Below are 8,818 nucleotides of genomic sequence, written 5' to 3' on the forward strand. Positions count from 1 at the left end.
GTCACTTCCAGTGGCTGTACAAGACGGTAGCCCCAATCTTGAGAGTAGTAAAAATGGAACAAATGTGTCTTCATGAGTAGGCATGCCTTCCTGCAGCCCCATGGGTCGAACTAAGCTCACCTGTTCCTTTGTGATATTACCCCTTTGCCCTGTTTGGGATAGAATATTCCATGGAAACACCCTTTGTGTGTCCCCTTCTCTTACTCTGTCCTTGGGAGTGGCCTTCCTAGATGTCAGTCAACCTACTGACAGCAGACATCATGAAACTAGACTCAGCCCCCTGAAACCTGACCCCTTGCCTCATTTGAATGGCTTCTCCTCAATAAAAGGGGTTAGCACAGGCTCACTCTCTTTTTGCGGACCCTTAAGATCAGAGGAGCCATCACAGCACCCCCCCAAAGATAAAGGTATCTCTGTCTCTTGTGTGGTTATTTTACACAGCCCAGTTCTCCTGGAGTGACCCTGAGTGTTTTTGTCGCCAGAGGCTCCTGCAGACATCCAGGCTGCAGGAGTACTGGCTAAGGGAGGATGCTCAGGGAGGAGGAGCACGTGGACAGGTACCCCCAGGGCAGGAGGCGCTAGAGAGGGGCAGGTCAGTCACTATCCAGAGGGTGGAATTAAGTGAGAGGTGGGGACACTCCCCCCCAGCATACCATGGAGTCTTTCCCTGAGGTAGGAACAGACAAGGGTCAGGGGAAATGTGAAGCAGCAGCCATTCTGCTTCTGTGACTGCCAGGTGTGTGGACTGAGGGACGGAGGTCGGGGCTGACTAAAACTTCTCACCTGGGGAAGGAAGGGCCCAGCTGCCTTGTGCTTCCACAGGATCTTCTGGAGAAGCAGAGGGTGGGCAAGGGATTCAGAGCCCCTAGCTTTCCCGAGGGCCAGTTTGAGGTCCCTAATGGTGAGTCCAAGGAAGGTAGCTGGGAGGTGGTCAGATGGCAGATCTGGAGCTCATCTGAGGCCCAGTGTCCTTTAGGGGCTGCTGATGCTGCAGGATGAGGTGGATCTCACAGGAGTGTGCAGGGTGAGAGGAGTGGAGGGGAGGGTGCTTTTACCTGGATGACAGGGAGCACTGCCCAGAGCCTATTCTCCTGAACTTTCCAGAGAAAGGGCTATAATGATATAAAAGCCTAAAATCACTTTAGTATATGAAAATGAAACCAAAATATAACATAAAATTTTAAAACCCTGAAAACGGAACTTAAAAAAATATTTTATGTGAAAATTAGTTTTTTTTATTCAAAGTTATCACGACATGGATGCATTTCAAGGCACCTGATATATCTCAGGAGGCCTGGCAGCCCTGGAATCCACCCTTCCTGGAGAACAGACCAGGGCAGGCCTCTCCCTGCTGCCTGCATGGCCCCTTGCCCCACGTCTGTTACCCCCTGGGTCCTCACCCTTGCGCAGGGGATTCACATGGTAGTCTGTGCAGAGCTTCTGCATGCGCAGCTCTTGCAGGTACTGTTCCCGCAGGAACTGATTCTGATGAACCTCATCCTGGATCGCCCTCTTCCTGTGGTATCCAGCCATGGCCTGGTCACACAGGTGCTATGTGCTCTCTAAGTGCCCTCTGGCTGGGGCGGTGCCAGGTCCTCTGCCATCTCCAGGCAACAGCATCCCAGCTGTCTCCTGGCAACAGAGTCCTGGTTGGAATTCTCCAGTCTCCAGCCCTGGACCTCCCCTGGGCGGCCCAGTCCCCCGACTCCACCCATTGCCCTCAAATCCCTCCTCCCAGGGCCCCAGGCAGGCACTGGACTCACCTGTCCCATCTTCTCAGGTCAGAACCTGGGTACTAGAGCTGCCCTTGGACATCATCAGGGAAGGGCTCCAGGTCCAGTCACAGGCCCAGGTAAGGGACTGATGATTGGACCTCACCTTGGCCAGTCATTCCCTAAAAAGATTTGGGGAGGAGTCAGGAAGCTCTCCCACTTTGAAACAGATGCCCAGAATCATGACCTATGGCTAGCTCACACACACACACACACACACGCTCAGGGCTGGCAGTTTTCCATTTGAGAACATGTTCTGTCCAGTGTGGTTATAGACAGAACCACCTGTTCTCTATGGAAATTCCTGGGACTTTAGTGTTTTTAACTGTGGTAAGATACACATGGCAGGAAATTTCCCACCTTGGACCTTCCTGAGCACACACTTGGGTGGTGCCGAGTGTGTTCACACCCTGTGCAGCCCATCTCCAGAGCTGCTTCACACTCTGAGCTGGGCTTCCTCTCCCCTCCTCCAGCCCTGGCCACCACCTCTCCATTCTGTGTCTGGATTCACCCCACTGGATGCCTTATGCAACAGTTCACTTTAAAAGAACCCAAAGTGCCTCACCCAGAGAGGGAGGCCCCCTGGCCCCGTGAGCACCTCACCCTGACTCTACAGCCTGTGCTCTCCCCACTGGGGACCTTCTCCTTGGTCCATTCACTCATTTGTGAGATGGGGTTGTCCAGGAGGGCTTAGGGCAGGGACCACAGTTGGACACGCTGGCTGTGTGGAGGCTTCCGCAGGGTCCTGGGTGACTCCTGACCTCATGCCTGCTGCTCCTGCAGGCTCCTGCAGCTGGCTGCTCAGCAGGAGAGGGAAGGAAGGACTCTGGAAAAAGGACCCTGCTGAAGCTCTTTCTGCCATGGTGCTAAGGCAGAGTGAGGGAGAGCCCAGACAGCGGTAGGTCAGCCAGGATCTGGTCGGGGAGCCAGGGGTCTGGCAACTGACCTCAGAAATGCTCCAGGCTGAGTGTGGGGCTGTCATCCTTCTGTGTCCCTTGGGTCCACCTGCTCAGGCTGCTGGGAAGACAGCCCCAGGGGCTGTGACCTCCCACAGTAGGGAGACCGTCTCCCCTGGATGAGTGTGTCAACCCTGCTGCCTGGTTGGGGAGGCTGGATTGTGGGTGGGACTGGATTATGGAGACTTAGAAGGGAGATCTGGGAGGAGGAGAGGGGGTAAAGATGGGGAAGTGACGGGAAAGGGAAGCCAGATGAACAGGGGGGAGGCGAGTGGGTGGTCTGGGAGCAAGAGAGGAAGAGCTGGGCACGGGGCCCCTCAAGGCAGGGTGTTGGGAAGGGACCATGTAAGGCAGAGGAGGGAAAGTGGTGGGGCAGAGGCCAGAAGGGGAGGGCTTGAGCCGGAGAGCAGGCTGAGGGCTGGCAGCCTGGCGGGTCAGGGGAGGGAGGCGGTGATGGGGCTGGAGGGTGGGCGCAGGAGGGGGGTGCGGGCGTTGAGCTTTATCCACGGGAGGAAGCTTCTTAGTCATGTCTTTGGACAGTCCTAGCTACTCACTGGCCAACCAGTGACTGACCCTTGCCAGAGGGCCTCCCACAGTTCTCTCCTCAGATTCCATGATGGAAGGCCCTTTGTGACAGGCATAGCCCCACCCTGTAAGGCACTGACAGTCCCCACCATCCAGGGACTGGTCCCATGTCTAGGTTCAAGAGTGGTCACAGGACACAGCAGAGAGAGAGATGCTGCACTAGGAGTCCATGTCCTTAGGGGGACGTGCAGACTGCCCTTCTCAGGCAGTGACTGATCAGAGGGCTAGGGGACACCTCTGTGCCTGGGTCCTAGGTGCCAGTTCAGAAGTGGGATGGGAAAGTGGAATCAGTGTCCCAGTGGATTAACTCACTGCATTTCCCAGAGCCCTTTCTTATCATCTAACTCCCTGCATGAACAGAGGTAGTGAGAGGGGAGAAGAAGTATCTATTATGCAAAGAGGAGGACACTGGAGACTAGGGAGGGGGCTGCCATGGGCAGGCAGTGGAGTTAGAACCGATGGGACCTGGGCCAGGCACAAGGAGGGTATGCAGGAGCAGCACACAAGGGCACCGAGTTCCCAAGGGCAGCCTGATCCTCCCATATTTTTGGTCAAGGTCTGGTAGGACTGCTGGGCTCGGGGCTTTACTTCTGTGGTTTGCTGTGGGTCCCTGTGGTCCCACAGTTTGTTCCCTAACTCACATCACATCTGTGTGACTATTCAATGCCAGGAGCCTGTGTCCTCCTGAATGTGCTGAGCTCCAGCTAGGTGGCCACAGTCTTTTCGATTTCTCACGACCATTTCAGCCTCTGAGGACCCAAACTGCCTGCTGGGCACCTCTCCTCTGCTCTTTGGGGCAGAGTGTGAATGTGCTGAGGCTGCTCCCAGAAAGTGGGGTGACCTTGTCACAGGGACAGGACTTTCCTGAAGCTGGCTACCCTCAGCACCCTCTGGTTCTTTGGTTGGAATGATGTTGAAATGCACCTTCCTTGTTTGAGGTCTGGAGTCTGAACATGGCTTTCATTATCACAGGAACATTTCTAGAAAGTTCTGTGTTGTCTTCAATGCCAAGAACACTGAATCATTGCTCAACATGGGTGGGATAACAAGTCTGGAGGCCCCCTGAGTCTAGGGATAGATGATTTCCAGTAAAGGAGGGTTCCACACAGAGTTATGATTTAATGATACCAGTATTTGTGTGCAGTGGGGGCCAAAGGTCTTTACCTGGAAAACGGCTCCTTACCCCGCACCCAGTCCTCACTCCAGGCTCGGTCTCTGGGTGGCTCTCTATGCTGATGCCAGCAGGGAAGTCCAACTTTCTCTTCATCTAGATTTTTCCTAGGCAAATGGGTGATCCCAGAATGCAGGCCATTTTCTCTTGTTGGTGTCCACCTGGGACTGCAGTGAACACTGGGAGGGTCCGGTCATGTTTGTGTTGCTCAGCTTTTCATTCCAGTGGCAAAAATCCTCACATGACCAACTTAAAGGGAGGAAAGGTCTATTCTGCTCATGGTTCCAGAGATTCCAGTCCATGTTGGTTCAAGTCCATTGTTTCTAGACATGGTGGGCAAAGGGGCAGAGTGATGCTGATCTCATCATGGCATGGGGGGCAGGGAGATAAAGAAAGATAGAGGAAAGGGCCAGGGACAAGACTGAACCTTCTAGCTCATTCCCTGCCTCCCCCCCATGATCTACCTCCTCCAGCAAGCCCCACCCCCTACAGTTTGCACCCCTAACAGTCCTTTCAAATATGGCCCCATCAATGGATCCATCCACTGATGAGCACTCACATGACCCCATCATTCCCCAGCATCCACACCTCTGAACAGTGCTGCAGGTGGACTAGGTCTTCAGCACAGGGGCCTTCAGGTGGAATTCCAGATCCAAACTGAAACATTGTTGTGCAGCACTTCTGCACAAATCAACCATATGTGGCACTTGTGGAGAATATAGAAGATTTTCCTCAAGGAAATGTTTGTCACATTCATTTTGGTTGGAAATTACAAAATCTTCAATCCAAGATCAAATTGTTGCTGAGTTTCAACTTTCAACTTTTGTTCTATTACTTACAAGCTGCACAGAATAGCTTCAGGACTCCCCTGTCTTTATGCAGGGGGGACAACAGAGAGAGTTCGTGGGGTAGGGGAATGACAGGCAGGTACCAGGGCCTGATGCACTTGGTCAGGATCTCACTGAGAACCACAGGGACCTGGAAAGCTCACATAATCCCTCACTCCTCAGTTCCCTGCACTTGTTAGACCACGATGCAAAGAAAAGACCACCGACTCCAATTGAAATCAAATTAAAGGAAGCTTATAATTTCAAACTGCCAGGCTGTCTCCTAAAAACCACAGGAACTAGAGACAGCCCCCTACTTCTCCAGGAGTACAGCTTTATAGCACAGAAAGTTACACAAAGGGGGTTTGAGAACTTAGGATAACAAAATTTTGACAAGCGTAACACAAAGGCTAATTCATATTTTTACTGGTCCCAACATCAGAATTTATGAAGGTCAAATTTACGAAGGTCATTAGAGCCTCAGAGAGGGTCGTTACCTGGCCAGGGAAGGCCAAGATTTATGAGGAAGGCCAAAATTTATTTTCTATACAGACATCCTAATATTTTACAGAAAACAGAAATGAATCCTTTATAACTTGTGACAAGATGGCTCCTGATCTTAAGAATTAGGCTGGGTTTATCACACTTCCATATTAAATTCTGAATATGCACTACTTATAATAATTATGTTGTATGCCTGTAAATAGGTGAATGCAGATGATGACCGGAGAGGAAGGCAGGTCCTTCAGAGGCGCTCTGCCTGTCCACTAAGTATAAAAGGACTGAGGGAGACCCTTGGGGGTTGGGGACCCAGAGCGAGGCGTGGGCGGCTCCAGGGCAGTGGAGAACGGATTTGCTTTTCCATCCCACCAGAGTCTGGTCCTTCACAGCTGGTGTAGAAAGTCGGGCCTCATCTCCTGAGTCTGACAGCAGCCCAGTGAGGTGGCCCGGGGACCGGTGGCCTCCTGTTCTTCTCCTGCGGGTGTGGACACCCACAGATGGCAGCTGACTTGCAGAATCACAGCACTGCTGAGTGAGGGACCGGGGAGGATGGAAGTCCTTAGATCCTGACGACAGGGCTCCTGAGTAGCCGAGGCCTCCAGATCATGTCCTGGTCCCTGGTGCTAGGACTTCCTGCATGCCATTTTACATCTCATGTCCCAAGGCTACTGGAAGGCCAGAGCTGATGTACAAGATGAGGTAATGTCAGGCTGGCCCAAATCAGAAACTCTCAGGGGGTTGCCCCTCCTATAGGGGGATGGGTCCTGGCACCCCTGACCCCCCGAGGGATAGGTCTCCCGCTCTCTGGGGTTATCTCTCTTTTACTGGATGGTTGCTGCTCTTCTATCGTCAGTGTCCCCCTATTTTTGAAAGCCTTTTCTCTAGGGATGGGTTTCCTATTGCCAGGGGTGCCCCATCTCTAGGAGATTCGAGTACCCCTCTTTCTCTAGAGATGTGGTGCATCCCTTGGGGTGTTCTGCTTTGTGGGATTTGGACAGCCCTTCTCTAGCATGTGGTTCTCCTCCGGGGGAGACCCACCTCATGGGGATGGGAGCCTGCACCCTGCCTTCCTGAGGGATGGGTCAACTTCTCAGGGGTCGCCCCTTCTCTAGAGGGGTGGGCCCCTGGGTCCCTAACCCTGTAAGGAATGTGGCTCCCCCTCTCAGTGTTTGCTCCTCCTCTAGGGGAATGGGCCCTAGCACCCCTCGCGCGCCATTCCCTTTCCTCTCCATTTCCACCACCTGCCCCAAGATGTGCAAATGTGTGACAATCCTCCACCATTGTCTGCACATTGGCAGCTTCCACTCAGTGAGAGCTCAGGGTGATCAGTGACCACATTCGGGGACCAGGTGACCACATTCAGGGACCAGAAGGCTCAGACTTCAGGACATTCCATTCCAAGGCTACTGTCACATGGATTTTCAATAATAAATAACCTTCCTTTTGACTGACAAATCCTTGCATCACTTGTCAATTAAACAGCAGAGATGAGAGAGAGAGAGAGAGAGAGAGAGAGAGAGAGAGAGAGAGAGAGAGAAGGATGTGTGTATGAGAACTCGCCTCCTTGAAGGGCAACTGCTTCCTCACACCTGATTCCAACCCACCGCTTCCTCCATCTCTGCAGGACAGACTCCACACCATGCTCTGTCCTGTAACATTCCTGAGATTCGATAGAATTTGCAGATTTGGACTTAGCAAACCTGAATTGAGTGACGCGGTTTTCCCCCTACAATTCACAAACTTTTGAAGTCCAGTTACTTTCCCTTCCCACTCCATTTGTCTGAAAAGCCAGCAGTGTTTCTGACTGGATGTCATGGGCCCTGCTCTTCTGCTCTGCATCCACTGAGGCCCAGCGCCTGCTAGGAACCAGTGACTGAGCCATGAGAAATGGGGGGAGGATTGCGGATGTAGAAGTAATAAAGAGCTCACCTCCCTTCTACCAGCGGGGAGGTGCTGGGGGAGCCATGCTTTCTGCGCTGCGAGTACCTGTTGACATTATTCTCACCCAGGCAGACTACCGAAGAAGAGTAAGAAGATATAAAGGATAGATCATGCCTCCATTATAGCACTACCTTGACCACATGGAGATTTGACATCACCATCAGTCCCATTGTTTTTGCAAGAATCACAATCTAAGTTATGATTTCTTCACTATCTTTCCAACTTCCTTCCTCAAGTAGGCAGGCTAATGTTGGGCCAGGGCTGGGCTGGAGAGGATGCAACAGAGACAGACCCCAGGGCTCACTTCCACTTTGTGCACTTGCTGCTCTACCCCTGGTGGCTCAGTTTAAAACTGGCAAGCCTCTTTCCTTCTTCTTGTCCCTCTCCATCACCATGTGGGAGGCGATGCTAACTTTCTTCCCTCCATGTCCAAGGTATCTCTTCTTCAGCTCGAGGACTACCACAGTGAAGAGACACAGACTCTGAGGCTGGAACCAGTAGGTCTGACCAACAGCTATGTCTCAAGGCTACAAATGAAGTTTATCACCTGGCAGGAACTCAGTTTTCATATCTCCTCTAAATAGCACACTGCCCCCCTCCCTTGCAGAATCTCAGCGTTTGGGGAGGGAGTCCTCTGTGACATCATCTTTGCTAGCAAAGCAATAACACTTCTTTTTCCTTTTTCTCAATTACCTTATCCTTGTTACTGGTTTGGCATCTGGGACAAGGACCAAGCTTCTGGGGTCATATTTGCTGAACTAGGTGAGACCTGAGTGTGTCCCTGTTCTGACTTTCCTGGGCATGTATGGCACTCTGGGTGACCCTCTCCTTCTATGAGGAGGATGCATGTGGCGGGTGAGGTTGCTGAGAGACATCTGCTAGAGAAATGGGAGGGCAGTTTCCCTGGGTCTGACTGGAGGAGCTGTTCCCATGGGGAGGAACTGAGGGACTATTCCAGCAGGTATGGTTCATTCCATCATTTGGTCTACTTTGAATAAATCAAAACTGAATACAGTAAACTTGTGTCATCTTGGTCATCTGGTAACCCCTCCCCCACTCTGCATT

The sequence above is a fragment of the Marmota flaviventris genome, assembly GCF_047511675.1.
Source record: "Marmota flaviventris isolate mMarFla1 chromosome 5 unlocalized genomic scaffold, mMarFla1.hap1 SUPER_5_unloc_1, whole genome shotgun sequence".
Classification (NCBI taxonomy): domain Eukaryota; kingdom Metazoa; phylum Chordata; class Mammalia; order Rodentia; family Sciuridae; genus Marmota; species Marmota flaviventris.